This window comes from Pseudonaja textilis, chromosome 1 (genome assembly GCF_049901715.1).
Source record: "Pseudonaja textilis isolate UNSWEBS1 chromosome 1, rPseTex1.2, whole genome shotgun sequence".
NCBI lineage: Eukaryota > Metazoa > Chordata > Lepidosauria > Squamata > Elapidae > Pseudonaja > Pseudonaja textilis.
In genome coordinates, this window is record NC_141990.1 from 6,079,672 (window position 1) to 6,098,923 (window position 19,252).

General features: G+C 44.2%; 1 protein-coding gene and 1 long non-coding RNA gene across 5 annotated transcripts in view; one reads left to right on the plus strand and one right to left on the minus strand.

Moving 5' to 3' along the window:
* BCAS3 (BCAS3 microtubule associated cell migration factor) overlaps window positions 1-19,252 on the plus strand; it is a 604,042-nt gene that overhangs the window by 467,391 nt on the left and 117,399 nt on the right. The gene's annotated exons all lie outside the window — the stretch shown is intronic.
* The window catches only part of LOC148127496 (uncharacterized), a 37,413-nt gene that overhangs the window by 14,325 nt on the left and 3,836 nt on the right, over window positions 1-19,252 (minus strand). The window contains exons 2-3 of one of the 2 annotated variants that reach the window (XR_015741873.1): window positions 12,545-12,658; window positions 7,258-7,452 (exon numbers count right to left, since the gene is read on the minus strand). This is a non-coding gene — a long non-coding RNA (uncharacterized LOC148127496). Of the gene's footprint in view, window positions 1-7,257; window positions 7,453-12,544; window positions 12,659-19,252 lie in introns of those variants that run through there. The other variant, XR_015741872.1, reaches the window with a different exon arrangement.

Genomic DNA, 19,252 nt, shown 5'->3' on the forward strand with positions numbered 1-19,252 from the left:
CAGGACTAGACTTCCTGTCTCAGGAATGTCTCTGGAGGTTTTTCCCCTCCTTTGCTGTTACTTTGCTCCTGTGGAGTGACCATTCAAAGTTACAATGGCATTGAAAAAAGTGACATGACTGTTTTTCACACTTAAGACTGTTGGAGCATCCCCACAGTCATGAGAGGCCAGGCAAGGACATGCGTGCCTCAATGTGAGTGATATTGAGTTGGCCACGCCCAGCCAATAACATGACCACCAAGCCATGTCCACCCAGTCACATGACCACCAAGCCACGCCCACCAACTAAGCGACACCCATAGAACCGGTTGTTAAAAAATTTGAATCCCACCCCTGCGCGAGTCCATAACTGGTTTGTTGACCCAAGGAACCTCACATTTTACAGTCTCATCATTCAGATGTTCTGGACATCTGAACATCATTCAGATGTTCTGGAAAATCATCCCAGTGGCTAAGAGGAAGCCAGTGAAATATAGTTCAAAGAGGATTAGGGGACTGGAGGCTAAAACATGTGAAGAAAGGTTGCAGGAATCGGGTATGTCTAATTTCATGAAAAGAAGGACTAAGCGGGACATGATAGTACAGTTCCAGTCTCTGAGGGGCTGCCCCAAAGAAGAGGGAGTCAAGCTATTCTCCAAAGCACCTGAAGGCAGGACAAGAAGCGACGGATGGAAACTCATCAAGGACAGAAGCAACTTAGAACTAAGGAGAAATTTTCTGACGGAATTCACGGAATGCAATGACAATAAAGGTATTCCTATTCTATTCTATTCTATTTTCTATTCTATTCTATTCTATTTTCTATTCCATTTTCTATTCTATTCTATTCTATTTTCTATTCTAATTCTATTCTATTCTGACAGTCAGAACAATTAATCAGTGGAATAAATTGCCTCCAGAAGTTATGAATGCTCCATCCCTGGAGGTTTTTAAGAAGAGATTGGGCAGCCATTTGTCTGAAATGGTATAGGGTTTCCTGCCTAAGCAGGGGGTTGGACTAGAAGACCTCCAAGGCCCCACCACTGTTATTCTGTATTAGCCGGATACCCATGCTTCGCTACGAAACTATGTGATCGGGCTTAGTTTGGGGCGAGGAAAATAAGGGTAAAAAAAATTCTGCCTCTGCCTCCCAGCATCCATCAGTATTCCTCTGGCTAGCGTCCTGTTAGTGTGTGAGAGAGTTGAGGGCTGTTTGGAAACTGAGAGAGTATTTGCTGTGTGAGCAAGAAGGAGACAGCAAGGAGACAGATGTCAGAACTGAAGAAGCTCCTTGGATGAGAAGTGCAACGTCTTCAGTGGAACAACTTGCCTCCAGAAGTTGTGGGTGCTCCAACACTGGAAGTATTTAAGAAGAGATTGGACAGACATTTGTCTGCAATGCTACAGTGCAGTATTTCTCAGCCGCTGGTTTGGGAATTCTGGGAGTTGAAGTCCAGGCATCTTCAAGGGACTGAAGTTGAGAAACACTGCTGCAGCACCTCCTGCCTTGAGCAGGGGGTTGGACTAGAAGATCTCAGAGGTCCCTTCCAACCCTGTGAGTCTGTCTTCTAGATAATGGAATCTCTGAACCAATAAAATGTCCCCTCTTGTCAAATTTGACTAAGACAGCTCAGTAAGCATTTGTAAAGACCAATATCCTCAAATCTTTCTCTGGTAGAAGAATATACCCCCGCAAAAAAGCAATTTGGAAGAGAGAAGAGGAAGAGGAGGAGGAGGAGGAGAAGTAGAAGAAGTAGAAGGAGGAGGAGGAGGAGGAAGAGGAGAAGAAGAAGGAGAAGGAGAAGGAGAAGAAGAAGACTTGTGGGGTATTTTTTCAAGGAAAACAACAGCATGTCCACACAATTTTAGCTCAACTTCCTGAAATCTGGTCATCTCTAAGTCACAACATGCTAGAGAAGGCTAGATGGAGGGATCAAGACCTATCATATCTGAGAGGTCCTTGATTCTCTCTGTGTTTGGTGGTTTTCTTGCAGACGTTTCTTTACCCAACTAGGTAACATCATCAGTGCTAGAAGGGAGTAGTGTATGTGAGGAAGAGGAGGAGGAGGAAGTGGATGAAGAGGAGGACTTTGAGGTCCTTGGTGCTCTCTCAGCTTGATTTTTTTCCTTGCAGACGTTTCATGACTCAACGAGGTAACATCGTCAGTGCTGGAAGGAAGTGGGGTTCGTTCTCTGTTTACCTCAATCAAGGAACTACCCACTCAGACGAACGGTCCAATTGTAAACAGAAGCCTAATCAACGGAATCAACCCCAAACACTCCCACTAACACTTACGTGGCAAGCCACTTAAACAGAGAGCAGACCCCACTCCCTTGTAGCACTGATGATGTAACTTAGTTGGGTCACAAAACATCTGCAAGAAAACAACCAAGCTCAGAGAGCACCAAGGACCCCACAATTCTCCTCCTCCTCCTCCTCCTCCTCCTCCTCCTCCTCCTCCTCCTCCTCCTCTCTGCAAACCTCACTCCTTTCTAGCACTGATGTTATTACCTAGTTGGGTCAGGAAACGTCTGCCAGAAAACCACTCAGCTCAGAGGTCACCCGGGACTCCTCGTTTCAATCCCTGAGCTGCAAATCTTCTCCTTTATTGGGACCAATCCTATCTGCCACACACAGAATTCATAGGAGGCCTTTCACCCCTCATGGATCCAAGTCCAATTCCTTTCCTTGGCGGCCGTCGTCATCACAGAAAGAGCGTTAATTGTTTCCAAGAGTGACCACACAAGAAGATCGGGTGGTAATGACGGTCTATGGCATGGTTTGTTCTCCTTCCGCGACTTTCCTTACTTTCTGGACAGAGAGGAAGCCTGACAACAGTGCCTTCTTTGTGCCTTGCCCTGGTGGAATGCCTCCTCCCCAATCAAGGCTGACCACAATACCACCTACTGGTGAGAACGGAGCTGACCAGGGGCCACTTTATTGCTGACCGCAGCTGCTTTCAACTCCGGCAGCTGTTTCTCCTTTCCAGCGAGACAGGAGAAGTTTACTGAGCAGCTGGCCGCCAAAAGCTACACGTCTGTCTTCTCCAGCTTGCTTGGAGCCATGTTGAATTAAGAGAAGGGATGCCCAGCGATGCTGTTGGCTCTCGTTCTCCTCCCCGATGTTCGTCTCTCCCCGTCACAAAAGTCAAGCTTGGGAGAGTGGGAAGAGGCCAAAGCCAATCACCCACACTGGACGCCAAGGGGAGGCTCGTTTCCAGATTTCCAAGTTCTACAATTGGTCTACCTCACAGAGAAACCGCTCTCGTTTCTCCTCTGCGAAAGGTAGACAAGCAGGGAACAACCTCTAGGATGGATCCGGAGGACACGAGGCCCGGGTAGAGGTTCCTCAAAGGTGAAACTTCTACCCAGTTTGGAGTGGTTCTCCAGGTTGACTCATTCTGACCCTTCTCCAGGCGGTTCGGAGGAGTCTCCCTTTAAGGTGATCGCGGGGCTTTTTGTGAGCTTGGGCTTTCTATGAACAATGAGGTGCTTCTGGATCTGGCACGCTTCTGTTCTCTCCTTGGCTTTCTTCAATTCTCAGTGCTGACTCCTGGCTTAGCCTTTCGGAAGAACATTGTCAATGTTTTGACTGACGAACCCAACCAAAGCAAGCACGGCTGAGACTATCCAAACTCTTAATGCAAAACTTTATTGCACAGATGAGGGCAAAACCAGATCTAACTAATTCTCGTGCAAACCCACATCATTAAAGTATAGTTTCTCCCTCCCCCTATTAAACCAAGTCCCATTGTCCAGTTAAGTCCCATTGTATTGTTCTGAGAAAAAGTCTTTGGCTCTGGCAAACACCTGCCAAAAATGTCCTTGGTTCTCACGGCTGTTTTCTTGATGTCCAGAGTCTACATTCCATCTCCCCTTTCCCTCCCCACAAGTTTGTTGGCAAGCTGAGAAGCTAAAATAATAGCAACAGCAAAAGTTCACTCTAAAACTTGATAAACATCTTGTTTTGGACAATCGAGTCTTTTCTGACTCTTGCTTGAAACCTAGCCTGATATAGCACATTGTTTCCATGTTCTGCTGTTTCCAGGTTTAATGCTTTTGACTTTTCAGCAATCTCAAGGGTGGGATCCTTAGTGCTTTCTGAGCTTGGTTGTTTTCTTGTAGATGTTTCATTATCCAACTGGGGAACATCATCAGTGCTAGAGAGGAGTGGGGTTATTCTAGATTTATACACCTTATAAACGTGCCTTATCAGTGTTGGTGGGAGTGTTCTTGGTGATTAGGCTGTTGTTTACTATTTGATTACTTTTCTGGTTTTAATCTCGATGTTAATATTGGCTTATCTGTGTACTGATTGATGGTCAGGAGGTGTTTTACCTTTTCGATTGTCTCTTTTGAATGCCGTGTAGATGTTGTTTACTTCTATGTGTCTGTTGATGGCCGATTTGTCTGAGTGCCAGGCTCCCAGGAATTCTCTGAAATTTTTGGACTTGGCTTGATCTAGATTGCTTACAGTTTCCCAGTTGAAACTATGGTTGAGTCCACATGTTGTGCAGTTAAGGAGTTTTCATCATGATTTCTGACTCCAATTGGTGTTCATGGATGCGTTCTGCTGGTTTTCCGCCTGTTTGTCCTACATAGCGGATGTTGCAGACTTTACACTGTCTGTTGTAGATATCTCCTGTTTTTTTCTTCTGCGGTTAAATATCCAGAAGTATCCCAAGGCATCTAGAAGGCACTGATTGGGGATGCTGTATTAAGAATTTCCTGAGAATTTTGCAGTGCATCAGGATTGTTCCGGGTTGTCTTAAGGCTTAGCAGGAGGGGGCTATATAAATTTCATTAATAAATATCCCCTTTCAAGTCAAGCAAGCAAACATGGAGTCCATCCACATCTGGTAGGCACAGTTTCAGCCCTTTTTTTCCAACGGGTGGCCTTCAACAATTCAATTTTCTTTTGTTTGGCTTGCCCTAAATTTGATCCATTGCCAATTAAGCAATTCCTGGAGCAGCAAATGATTACAATCTTGAAGGATAAGATTTTTTAAAAAATAAAATATCTAAAATTTGGGAACAAAACAAAAAGAACTGGGCAGTATTTGAGCAGAGGGAGAAGTGCGGTCATTCGTCTCTTTTCCTTTGTTCTCGCATGTGTGTTCATGTGTTACGTGAGAATAGGAATGAGGTGTACCTCTTCTTGGCGCTCACTTTCACGAAGGGATAAATTCATTGTTGCCTGCGCTGAAAATGCACCACAAACACCTCCTTCAATTTGTGTTTAATTTATACTCCATCCTATCACCGCCTAGCACTTGGGGCAGCTTCCAGCACTCAAATCCCGTCTTAAAATAAACGAAAAGAGGTTTAAATAAAAGCAAATGAATACCTCCTCCAATTTAAAACCGAAAATAGACTTTTTTTAAAAAAAAATCTTCAGCATGAAAACCGGCTGGGTGACTTTGAGCCAATCACTAGGAGACTGGGAGTTCTAGTCCTGTCTGAAGCATGAAAGCCAGATGGGTGATTTCGAGCCAATCACCAGGAGACTGGGAGTTATAGTCCTGTCTGAAGCATGAAAGCAGGCTGGGTGATTTTGGGACAATCACCAGGAGACTGTGAGTTCTAGTCCTGCCTTAGCCATGAAAGCTGAGCGGGTGATATTACCTAGTTTGGGTAATGAAACACCTGAGTTCTAGTCCTACCTTTGGTTGGAAAGCCAGTTGGGTGACTTCGGGCCAATCACCAGGAGACGGTGAGTTCTAGTCCCACCTTAGCCATGAAAGCCAGCTGGATGGCTTTGGTCCAGTTCTTCTCTGTCAACCCAATCCACCTCACAGGGTTATTGTCGTAAGGAAAACAGGAGGAAAAATGAGTATTAGATATGGCCATCGCCTTGTTTATAACCAATAATAAAGGCAGGATTAAAACAAATACATAAATATCCCAACATTCACTGGAATTTTGCTGCAAAGAAGGCAAATTATAGAGTTTGGGAAATGAGCAAAACTTTTTCAACAGATATCAGGTTCCAGTCTGGTCAGTCCTGTGTGAAATGGAATGGGTGATGTATTTCCCCAACGCCAAGCACATGTGCCAGACAATCTCTCAGGCATCCTTTCAGGGTTTTATTTTTATTTTCCTTTGGCAGAATTGTTGCATACAGCAAAGCAAAACTTTTCCAATTGGCTTGAGCCAAGCCCCCTACCACAGATCCTGAGCTTAATTCAGTGGCAGAAATGGTGTTTTTCATCTCACTTAAACAATATATATATTGTTTAAGTGAGATGAAAAACACCATTTATATACCATTTATATATCATATATATATCTCCCTGGTGGAAACCCTTTTAAAACCGACTCTTCCCTTCCATCCAAATGTTATGTGTTACTTTTTATTTATTTATTTGCATCCTGCCTTTATTATTTCTGCAAATAATTCAAGGTGGCGAACATATCCAATACACTTTCCTTTTCTTATTTTCCCCACAGAAGCAACACTGTGAGGTGAGTTGTGTTGAGAGAGAGAGAGAGAGAGAAACTATCTGACCCAAAGTCACCCAAACGGCTTTCATGCCTAAGGTGGAACTAGAACTCGCCGCCTCCCTGCTTTCTAGCCTGGCGCTTTAACCCCCAAAACGTTATCTCCCTTATATGGAAGCGAAACCTGTTTAAAGCGGAGCCGAGAAACGGCCGAAAGGGCCCTGCCAGTTCTCTCTCTTCCCCTTGCTCCACAAGCCCGGCGCAAAAGAATAATGTTTAGAAATCTAGTTTCCTTAAAGGAGCCGCTTAGCCAGATGCCTGGGACCTTCCCTTTTGCAAAAAATAAAAAATAAAAGAAGGAAAAAACACAGCCACGTCTCCGTCGCCATCCTCTCGCCTCTTTATTTATAGACCTCGATTTTTGACTCTGAGCCCTTTTTTTCCCCCTAATCCACCCACCCAACGAAAAGCCACCGATGCCTTTATAAGGGACACGGCCGAAAAAAATCGAGGCCGTTGCTTCCCAGCGGTGAGAGGTGAGAGGCCGAAAACAGGGAAAGAAAAAAGTGGGGGGAAAAAAAAGAAGGAAGAGAAATCTCATAAAAATAGCTGAGATGGTTTACCAGCTATCAAGAAACAGATCCGGCCTGCTCTTTTTTTATTATTATTATTATTATTATTATTATTATTATTATTATTATTATTATTATTATTATTATTATTATTATTATTATTATTATTATTATTATAATAAAAAAAATAAAAACTAAAACAGGGGGAGCTCTGAAGCATCCCTGCTCTTAAAAAGGCAATTAAAACCTTGTAACTCCAGAACTATAAAGTGTTTTTATTATTTTATTTTTTGCTCCTTTTTCATCTGGAACGCGGAGGGCCGATTACAAGTTATTAAAAACAACAACAACGTTTAGGTTTAGAGTTCAGGGTTTTGATGGCTTCCAAATGCGAGGAGGCCTCCGCGAAAGCAGTCCAGTTTCTCTCTCTCTCTCTCTCTCTGTGTGTTTCAAACGAGGGCTTGTTAAAAAAAAAGAAAGAAAGAAAGAAAGAAAGAAAGAAAGAAAGAAAGAAAGAAAGAAAGAAAATGTATTTATTTACTTATTTTAAATGGGGAAAAAAGGAAAAGAAAGCCGAACGTGGTAAGCCTGTTATGAAAAGCTGGCGTATTTAGGAAATAGCACTTAGTGGGGTCTCTCTGAATGGCTGCCAGGTCAGGAAGCTGAAGTGCAAGGCTTGGATTGCAGTCAGATACGACACACCAACACCAACACACACACAGTCACAGTCGCACGCAAACGCACACACACACACACACACACACAGGCCCTGTGCAATCCCTTTCCAGCCTGCCTGCCTTCTTGACCACACAGTACGTCAAAGGACATGTCACGTGCAGCCTGGAGAGAACTGCTGCCACTCCAACAGGCTGGCTTGGCATGGGCTTTTTTCACATAACCCAGAAAGCCAGAGAGAGGGAAGGGGGGGGAAGGGGAAGGGCATTCCAGAGCAGAGGGAACATTGAGGACGGGGGAGAGAGAGAGAGGGAGGGAGAGAGAAAGAGAGAGAGAGAAATGAATACATGGATTTATTTATTTTTTAAAAAAAAGGAAGGAAGGAAAAGGCCTGGGAATTAAACATTTGTTTAGGCCTTTCTTAGCGTGTTGAATGACATCTTTCTTCTCCTGGTCTCCTTCTGCCTCTTCTCTTCCTTCTCACTTTCTCCTTCTCCTCCTTGTCCTTATTTTTCCTCCCTCCTTCCTCCTTTATCTTCCTCCTTCCACCTTCTGTTTCTCCTTCTCTTTCTGTCCTTCTTACCCTTCTGTTTCTCCTTCTTTTCCTCCTTCATCTCTCCTCCTCCTATCCTCCTGCCTCTCCTTTTATTCTTCTCTTCCTCTCCTCTTCCTCTTCCTCCTTTCTTTCTCTTCCTCTTCTTCCCCCCCTCCTCTTCTGCTCCTTCTCCTTGTCCTTCTCTCTCCTCCCCTCCTTTTTAATCTTTCTCCTCCCACTTCTCTTTCTCCTTCTCCGTACCCTTCTAATTCTCCTTCTTTCCTCCTTTTCTTCTCCTCCTATTTCTCTCCTCCTCCTTCTCCTCCTTGTCCTTCTCTTTCTCTCCTCCTCCTCCATCTTTCTCCATCCTCTTCTCTTTCTCCTTCCCTTTCTCTCCTTCTTCATACCTTCTCTTTCTCCTTCTTTCCTCCTCCTCCTTCTATCCTCCTGTTTCTCCTTTTCTTCCTCTCCTTCCTCTTCTCTCCTTCCCTTCTCGTTCTCTCTTCCTTCTCCTTCTTTGTCTCCTTTTCTTTTTCTTTCCCCTCTATCCTTCTGCTATTTCTCCTCGCCTCCTTCCCCTTCTCTCCATTTTGATTTATATTTTTAAAAACTATAGAGCTATACCATTAAAAAAAGATAAACAAAATCTACTATTATGGTCGCCACTATTATATAAGCCACCTAGAGGAGCCCCACGACAAGATAGGCAGCGAATAAATTTAACAAATAAAGTGAGAGCAAACCCCATTCTCTTCCAGTCTTGATGATGTTACTTAGTTGGGTCATGAAACATCTGCAAGAAAATAACTAAGCTCTGAGAGCACCAAGGACCCCACAGCTCAAACCCTGAGCTACAAATATTCTCTAATATTCTCTTATATTAGGTAAAGACAGTATATGTGAAAAGCAGAACTTAGAACATGTTTGGCTGTAGGGTAGCCAGTCAAGTTGGCTTAGCCTTGACTTCAATTGAGGCAAAAAGTTGCGAATAGATGGGAATGGGGAAAAACGCCTATACAGGTAGTCCTTAACTTACAACCACAACTGAGCCCAGAATTTACGCTGCTGAGTGAGAACTCTGATTATCTGTTATTTTTGCACTTTTTTTTCCTCATCAGTAAAGTTAAACGGGAGTTTTTATTTAATTTGTTCATTTTTAGGTTTATTTCCCATGTAAAGGAATGATGTAGAACCCTAGGTTTTTACCTTAAAAACAGGCATTGTCTTTGGTTTGGGAATGCATTGAATTTATTTACATTATTCTTTATGGGAAAATTTGGTTTGGTCCTTGTTGTTTTTGGTGCTCATCACATCTCCTGGACCCAATTAACGATGAGTACTGAGGTACCACTGTAGTTGAAAAATGAGGAAAAAGGAAGAGATTGGACATTCAGAGGACAGCCATTTGCCTGAAATGGTATAGAGCCGTGAGAGCGAACCTCTGACACGCATACCGGAAATGGCAGGCAGAGCCATCTCTCTGGGCACGCTAGCCGTTACCCGTTTTACTCTTTCAGTTTCGGCGTGCGCATGTGCACCAGATAGCTGGAACATTGGACACTGGAAGGGCAGCTCCCCGGTGCACACGTACATGCATGCACGCCAGGGGTGGGATTCAAATTTTTTAACAACCGCTTCTGTGGGTGTGGCTTAGTTGGTGGGCATGGCTTGGTGGTCATGTGACTGGGTACACATGGCTGGGCGTGGCCAACTCAGTATCACTCACATCGAGGCACGCATCTCCTCGCCTGGCCTTTCCTGACTGTGGGGATGCTGCAACAGTCATAAATGTGAAAAACGGTGATAAGTCACTTTTTTCAGCGCCATTGTAACTTTGAATGGTCACTCCACAGGAGCAAAGTACCAGCAAAGGAGTGGGGAAAAACTCCAGGGAAGTTCCTGAGACAGGAAGTCTAGTCATGCCAAGAATGTAATAAGGGTCAATGGAGAGGCAGTTTCTGTAAGCAACTCCAGAATGTTTCCTTCCTTCCTGCCTTCCTTACAGGATTAGTCCAGTAATTTCTTCTAACAACCGGTTCTCTGAACTGCTTAGAATGTTAACAACCGGTTCTAGCGAATAGGTGCAAACTGGTAGAATCCCACCCCTGATGCACGCCAGCCAGCTGGTCTTTGCACGTGCATGCGAGCCAGAAACCAGAAGACCAGATGACTGCCATGCATGCACACCCAGAAACCAGAAGACCAGTTTCCTGGCACATGCATGTGTGCCGAGGAGCTGCTCTTCCGGTTTCCGGCACTCCTCACCTCCGCACGTGCTCCCATTTTGGCACTCAGTGCCAAAAAGGTTCGCCAACAGTGGTATAGGATTTCTTGCCTGAGCAGGGGGTTGGACTAGAAGACCTCCAAGGTCCCTTCCAACTCTGCTATACTATTCTATTCTAATTTCTATTTTAATTTCTATTCGATTCTATTCTAATTTCTATTTAATTCTATTCTAATTTCTGTTCAATTCTAATTTCTATTCAATTCTAATTTCTATTCGATTTGATTCTATTCTAATTTCTTTCGATTTAATTCTATTCTAATTTCTATTTGATTTGATTCTATTCTATTCTATTCTATTCTATTCATTTGCAAATTCACGGTAGCTTAAACTATAGTCGTAAACTCACACGAAAGACAGAATCGTCCTGGCACGTACAACGTATGTATAAAAGTATCCCAAATACAGGTTGCTTGCCAGGCCAGAAGTATCCCAAATATCTGCTCGACAATTTGTTTGCTAGGACCTCACCCTTTGAGACAGTGCTTCTCAGCTAATCCACTTAACTATCTCCATTTTCAGTAAAACTCAATCGAAGACGTTTGCCCTTTTATTTAATCAAAGCTTGATGGATCAACGTCGCTGCAGAATGTAAATGAAGATCCATTCGGGTGGGCTGTATTGATAGATCATCTCAAAACGGGCGACTTCAGCAAAAGATGGCCTCTCCCGTCTTTCCTGCCCAGTGACCATCCCTATCAAATCGCATGATGCCTTTTCTTCATTCCTGTCATTTGTCAGGCAAAATATGAACCTCCTGTGCCTTTCCTGCTCCAGTAAAAAATTGCTTTCTCCTGAGAAATTGTCAGGAGAGCCCAGCAATTGCCAGCATGAAAATACAAAGAGTTGTAAATTCCTTAAATCGACCATTTAGGGATCCAATGGATGTCTGACTGGAAGGATCAAAATAAAAGGTTCCCGGACCCTTGGCTGTCCACCCTGGTGTTTTTCAACCTTGGTCCCTGTTGGAAAAGGTCTTTTACTGAGGCACGATTGAGAGTGTTTTAACAAACTGCATCCCTGTTTGGTTTGGTGGCAGCAGCGCCTCAGATAGAAAGTCCCTACAGAGAGTGATGAGGATAGTGGAGAAGATTATAGGAAGCTCGCTTTCTGTTTTTCAGGATGCTGCTTATAAACGTTATATGCTTAGAGTTTGAAGCATTGTTAGAGACCCCACACGCTCACTTCACAGTCTGTTTCTGTTGCTCCCTTCTGGGAGGAGGTTTCCAAGTATTTGTAGCAGGGCCACCAGATTCTGTGAGAACTTTGTTCCCTATGCCGTCCATCTGGTAAACTCGCAAGATTCGGTTTTCTTGCCATGTACATGTATACATCCGAACTAGACTGTGTTGTTTCTCTGTGTCATATTATATATGTGGGTATATGCATGATTTTGTATTTGTTTATTTATTTATTCAAGTTTATGTGGTGTATATTGGAGGTGGTGACCCTTTGTATGCAACGAAATTTCACTTTAATGTATGCCAATTAGTGTATATTCAAAGTGACAATAAAGTTATTATTCTATTCTTATTGCTATTGCTATTCTGTTCTGTTCTAGTTTATTCTTATTGCTATTCTGTTCTGATCTATTCTTATTGCTATTCTGTTCTGTTCTGATTGCTATTGCTGTTCTGTTCTGTTATATTCTTGCTATTCTTATTGCTATTCTGTTCTGTTCAACTCCTGTTTCTATTCTATTCTATTCTATTCTATTCTATTCTATTCTATTCTATTCTATTCTATTCTACTCTATTCTTTTCCCAATTTTTTTTATTTCAATCTGCATATGCACAACAATACATTAATAGTGTAGCATCAATATATCATACATTTTAGCATAGGCAAAATTAATAATATCAACCATATCTCTCAATGCATATATTTCACATTAATTCATAATCCTTCAATGCTTATTTTCAACCTTTCAAAACTCTCTCCTAATGCCTACCACCATATCAGTTCTATTCTATTCTATTCTATTCTTTATTCTATTCTATTCTATTCCATTCCATTCTATTCTAAAAAGAAGGGTCATAAACATCAGACATGACTCACTTAACTGTCTTGCTTAGCAATGGAAATTCTAGTCCCGGTTGTGGTCATAAGTCGAGAACTCCCTGTACATGCCACGTGGTTGTCACAGGATTTGCACTGAGAATGTGAGTGTATCTGCGTGTGAAAAAGAGATATAACAGATGAAACCAGAGTCTTAAGCTGTTTCCTGGCTTCAGACAACAACTAATTCAGGGTTTTTGCTCCTTTGAACATACAGCCAAGCGCCGTTGCAGTGTTAGCACATTCCTGCCTCTCCATGCAAAGATTAGAACATGCAGTTCCCTGAGATCAGACTCTCTGCGCATCTTTATATATCTGAACAAGCAGATGTTGCCGGCTAGGATTGGTCCCCGATCCTGAGATCAGTTCCAGTGGTGCGATTCAATCGGTGTAACAACCGGTTCAATGAGCGTGTGCAAAATGTGTGCTCCCTGTGCATGCGCACAACGTTTTGAAAAAGCCCATTTTCCGCTCTTCAACTACATCCCCTGTGAATAAAACAGCTGAAACGCAGCAAAACCGCTCTGCCATGAGAATCAGCTGTGCTCTAAAGCAGTGGTTGCCAACCAGTGGGGCTGGGGACCACTGGTGGTCCGCGAGAAAATGTTGGTGGTCTGCAGAGAAATGTCACCCTCAAAACACCCCCTCAAAGCAATTAATCCGGGCTGCGCGGGAACACAAGGCTTGCGTTGCTTGCATTGCAAACAACACAAGGTAGTGAGGGGAGGGGGAAAAGGGGGGAGGGGGGGAACTTGCCCCACTCGCCCCACACACCTGGCCTGGCCACCGGGCTGCTTCTTTCCACTTCTTTCTTCTTCTGCTTTTGGCTGCACACAAGGAAAGCAGCAAAAGTCTTTCTTTCTCTCCCCCAAACTCCTCCAGAAATGAGTCTGTGGGACCCTGCAAGGCCTCCTGCTCCAAGAGGCTGCGCCAGCAAAGACTCATTTCTGGCAGAGTTTGGGAGAGAGAAAGAAAGACTTCTGCAGCTTCTGCAGCTTTCCTTGCATGAAGCCAAAAGTCTCTCTCTCTCTCCCCCACCCCCAAGAACGGAGCTGGAGACGGTAACCTGTGATCCCAAATAAAGAATAATCGATCGGTAGGAAAACGGGGTGGGGAATTTTCCTGCAGACTTTTTGGGGGGATTTTTCCCAGGGTGTCTGGTCCATGGGATTTAAAATTATGAGTTCGGTGGTTCCTGAGGTCCAAAAGGTTGGCGACCCCTGCTCTAAAACAATGAAATAAAGCACAGGAAACAGTAGTGCCAAATGCTCACTGGAACTACTGGTTCATCCAAACCAGTCTGAACCGGTAGAATACCACCCCGATCAGTTCCCTCCGTTTGATGTCTGCTTTAAAAAAAAAATGGATTTTTGGTCTTCACCCAAAACTCCTTCACTGTCCCCCAACTTCAGATACCACAGCCTTGGCTGGAGGACTGCATAAGAGGCCACCAACCTCAGGGTCAGTGGGAGGTTTGATTGGGTTCAGCTTCTTGGATCCTCGTTTGAAAAGGTCCTTCGGGGATCTACCCACAGCCACCCTGGTTCCATTTCGTTTCTCTCTCTTTTTGAGCTAAAAAGCATCGCGCAGTGGGGAGGGAAGATTGAAGGTTGGAGAAAAATAAAGATTGGAAAAATGTAGCCCGCTGGGTTGTAGCATCCCTCCCGATAGGATAATTGAGGCTCTGTCCTCCAAGAAGGTCTGCTTGGGGGTATAAACAATGAGATTTGAGCGATGTTTGTATTCCTTATAAAGGTAACCATGATAGTATTCTAAGAAGTCCATCAGGAAAGAGTGAGTTGACTAAGAAATAAGAAAGTGGGTTAACTGTGGGGTTCTTGGGATTCTCTGAAACTTGGTGGGTTTTTTGGCAGATGTTTCATGACCCAGCTAGATAACTTCATCAGCGCTAGAAGGGAGTGGGGTGTGCAGGGAGGAGGAGGAGGAAGAGGATTGTGAGGTCCTTGGTGAACTGTAAAGCACTATAAAGCGATATATAAGTCTAAGTGCTATCGCTGTTGCTACTATTTTAACATCTGCAGTGATTGTCTTAACCACCGTGGCAAGAAAAATCATAAGACGGTAGCAAAATGCACTTAACAAATGTCTCGCTTAACCACCTAAATCCTGGGCTCAATTGTGGTCGCAAGTTGAGGACTACTTGTGATGGCAATGGCAGGCAAATGAGAGCAAGGACCCCATGAGCGAATAAGAGGGATACGATTCAGCTTGGAAGTAACAGGAATGTTTGAGGAATTTGGGTTTAGCACCCCGGTAATCTCTTCAGCCGCCCAAAACGTGCGGCCATCAACACAAATCTCAGCGGGGTAGCCTATTCAGCAAATCTCATTCCAGGCATTTTTCCCTACCACAATTTAATATTTCCATGGTTTTATAAATGTGGTGAGATAGAAGGGAAAAAAAAGAGAGAGAAAAAAAACTGGAGAATTTTTTGTAGCTGGGCAAGGGGCTTTGAATGTGATTTCTGGTGTAGCATTTGCTCCTGAGAATTGGCCCTGATAGATAAGCATATCTTTGCACCATAAAGAAACGTCACCAATAAAGGAGAATATTTATAGCTCGGAGTTGAAATGAGGGGACCTTGGTGCTCTCGGAGCTTGGTTGTTTCCTTGCAGACGTTTCATGACCCGACAAGGTAGCATCATCAGTGCCAAAGGAAGTAGGTTTTGAATGGAGGCGGAGGAGGACTGTAAGGTCCTTGCTGCTTTCTGAGCTTTGGTTGTTTTCTTGCAGACATTTCTTGACCCAGCTAGGGAACATCATCAGTGCTAGAAGGGGGAGGGTTTTGAAGAGTGGAGGAGGAGGGAGAAGAGGAGGACTGTGGGGTCCATGGTACTCCTAGGCTCTCTGTGTGTGTGTGTGTGTGTGTGTGTGTGTGTGTGTGTGTGTGTGTATGTTGCTGTTAGAAGAGAATATTAGTAGCTTGGGACTGAACTATGGGGGTTCCTGGGGGTCTCTGAGCTTGGTTGTTTTCTTGCACCCGTTTCATGGCCCAACTACGAAACATCATCAGCGCTAAGAGAGAGATGGGAAGAGTAAGGTGGAGGAGTCAAACAAGGAATCAGTTGAGAGTCCTCGACGCACAACCACAGTTGAGCCCAACATTTCTGTTTGCTAAGCGAGACCTGTGCTAAGTGAATTTTTGCCCCTGTTTGACGACTTTTCCTGCCCTTCCCCACCGTTGCTAAGGGAATCCCTGCCGTTATAAGTTAATAACGCGGTCTTTAAATGAACCTGGCTTCCCTATGGACGTTGCTAGTCAGAAGGTGACAAAACAGGGGATCGCGTGACTCTGGGTCACCGCAACCGTCATAAACGTGAGTCAGTTTGGCCATGGATCTGAATTTTGATCACGTGACCACAGGGAATGCTGCAACGGTTGTTAAGCATGAAAAGGGGTGATAAGCAGTGGTGGGGTTCAATTTTTTTTACTATGGATGTGACTAGGTGGGTGTGGCCAGGGGGTCATGTGACTGGGTGGGTGTGGCTAGGTGGTGCTTTTATTTCCCTTTCGCAGCACATGCCCCCCCGCACCCCATTTTTTGCCTACTGGGCCTCAGGGAAGCCTCCTGGCGAGGCAAGTACCACAGCGAGGGGAGCGATCTGCTGTGCCGCGTGATTTAGATTAGCTAGAAAGCCAGAAATCCGACGATTTTTCTGCTTTCTAGCTCATGGGTCGCCAACCTTTTGGACCTCAGGGACCACCAAATTCATAATTTTAAATCCTGTGGATCAGAGACCCTGGGAAAATCCCCGCCAGAAGTCTGCAGGAAAATTTCCCACCCTATTTTCCTACTGATCGATCATTCTTTATTTGGGATCGCAGGATACTGTCTCCAGCTCCGTTCTCAAGGGGAGAGAGAGAAAGAGAGAGAGAGACTTTTGGCTTCATGCAAGGAAAGCAGCAGAAGCAGCAGAAGTCTTTCTTTCTCTCCCCCAAACTCCGCCAGAAATGAGTCTTTGTGAGACTTGTCATGCTGGCGCAGCCTCTTGGAGCAGGAGGCCTTGCAGGGTCCCAAAGACTCATTTCTGGCGGAGTTTGGGGAGAGAAAGAAAGACTTTTCCTGCTTTCCTTGCATGCAAGCAGAAGAAGAAAGAACCAGAAAGAAGCAGCCCAGTGGCCAGGCGAGGTACATGCGGTGAGTGGGGCAAGTTCCCCCCTCCCCCCTTTCCCTCCTCCCCTCACTATTTCATGTTGTTCGCAATGCAAGCGACGCAAGCCTTGTGTTCCCACGGGCCATGTGGGTGGTGCAGCATAGTGTTCCCGCATAGCCTGGATTAATCGCTTTGGGGTTGACATTTCTCTGCGCACCACCAAAATTTTCTCGCGGACCACCAGTGGTCCCTGGCCCACTGGTTGGCAACCACTGTTCTAGCTAATCTAAATCGCGCAGCACAGCTGATCGTCAGAAATACCAGTTTGGCTGAACCAGCAGCATATTTTTTTTTACTACCGGTTCACCCGAACCAGTCCAAACCGGTAGAATATCACCACTGGTGAGAAGTCACTTTTGTCTGTACCGTTGTAACTTTGAACGGTCACTAAATGAACTGTTCTAAGTCGAGGGCCACCTATAAATAATGAAATGGTAGCAAAATCTAAACTTTTGGAAAAGCAGAGGAGGAACTGGGTAAACCCTCCATGGATTTCTGCCATGCCCACCTCCTCATACACCACCAAAACCCCCCCAAAAACCCAACAACTTGAGTTTTCTAAATTTATTTGATTTTATTTTGTTTTACAGTGGGAATGGGGTCTTTCTGTCACCTCCCCTGGGATTCCCCCTAACAGACAAGGAGGCTGACAGCTCTCTTCCTGTTATAGGTCAGGACTTCAAGGAACTTCTAAAATCTTCCCATCAGCTTTTTTCTTCCTCCTGGAACTCACGGTTAAAATTAGATGTTGGCTGAACTTTGAGAAGTTCAAATCCGAAAGCCGCTTTGGAGGCAGAAAGTACAATTTTGGCTGCCGCGTTGCCTTTTCTCACAGTAACTGTACCGCTTTTGGGAAGCCTGTGTATCTCTCTCTGTGTGTGTATATATGTGTGTGTGTGTGTCGCTGTGTGTGTGTGTGTGTGTGTTTGTGTGTCTCTCGGTATTTTTCCCACCGTTTTTAACTGATGACTTCCTGGTTGGCCCTTCCAGCGAAATCTTAATTAGCAGGAGATCCCACGGTTGGAATATGGAAATTTAAGCCAGAGTTCAACCACAGTCAGTTCTGGGCCGAACATTCAAAAGTGGTTGCAGTTAATCTGGTTTAATGAAAAAGATGTTGAGGCTCTGGAAAAAGTGCGGAGAAGAGCAACCAGGATGATTAGGGGACTGGAGACTAAAACATACGATGAACGGTTGCAGGAACTGGGCTTGGCTAGTCTAATGAAGAGAAGGACCAGGGGAGACAGGATAGCTGTCTTCCAATATTTGAGGGGCTGCCACAGGGAGGAAGGGGTGAAGCTATTTTCTAAACCACCTGTAGGCCAGAGAAGGAATAATGGATGGAAACTGAACAAGGAGAGATTCAACCTGGAAATAAGGAGAAATGTTCTGACAGTGAGAACAATCAACCCATGGAACAGAATTGCCTTCAGTAGTTGTGGGAGCTTCATCACTGGAGGATTTTAAGAAGAGATTGGACAGCCATTGGTCTGAAATGGTGTAGGGTCTCCCGCTTGGGCGGGGGGTTGGACTAGATGACCTACAAGGTCCCTTCCCACTCTGTTATTCAACGAGGAGATTGCTATTTTCTCCTATTCCTTCTCTGCCTCCCCCTCCATGCGATGTGACACCGTAAGTTGGGTGGGAAGGATCTTTGGGGAGAACGGCTGGCAGTCCCCAACTTTCCTGCTTCTGCAGTCTGCTATCCCAAACTTTCATTCCATGTGTGTCTCTGTCTCCCCAAAAACCATCAAAATTTAACCCATTTTAACTGTGATGACAGAACTTAAAAACTGTAAAGTCCTAAGCGCTCTCTTAGTTTGGTTGGGTTTTTCTGCAGATGTTTCATGACCCAACTAGATAACGTCACCAGTGCTTAGAAAGGAGGGAGCTTTGAGGAGAAGAGGAGGAGGAGAAAGAGGAAAAGGAAAAGGAAGAGTAGGAGGACAATGACAACTGTGGGGTTTTTACAGATAATCATAGTTGGAAGGGACCTTGTAGGTCATCTAGTCCAACCCCCCACCCAAGCGGGAGACCGTACACCATTTCTGACAAATGGCAGTCCAGTCTCTTCTTGAAAGTCCCAAGTGATGGCACTCCCACAACTTCCAAGGGCAAGCTGTTCCATTGTTTTGGGGTTTTTGGTGTTCTCTGAGATTGGTGGTTTTCTAAATTGGGTTCTTTGGCAGTCCTGTAGATTGCCAAAGAGAGAATAATCAACTCAGTAAACTTGACGTTGAGTTCCAGGTTGTTGTTTTTTAAAAATTTAATTTTAATTATGCAAATACAGCACAGTACATCCAACTTATCCTTGTTATACATAATACATTTTACTTCATTTATAATCTCCCTATTAAAATATTACTAATTAATCTAATCATAACTACTAGTATTTTGACCTTGTCTTCTATTATATAACCATTTATAAAATTCATTCCATGTTTTATATAAAATTTAGACTCTCCTTTGTCTTTTATTTCTAAAGTTTAACCTATCAGATTCTGCACATGCCATAATTTTTCTTATTATTTC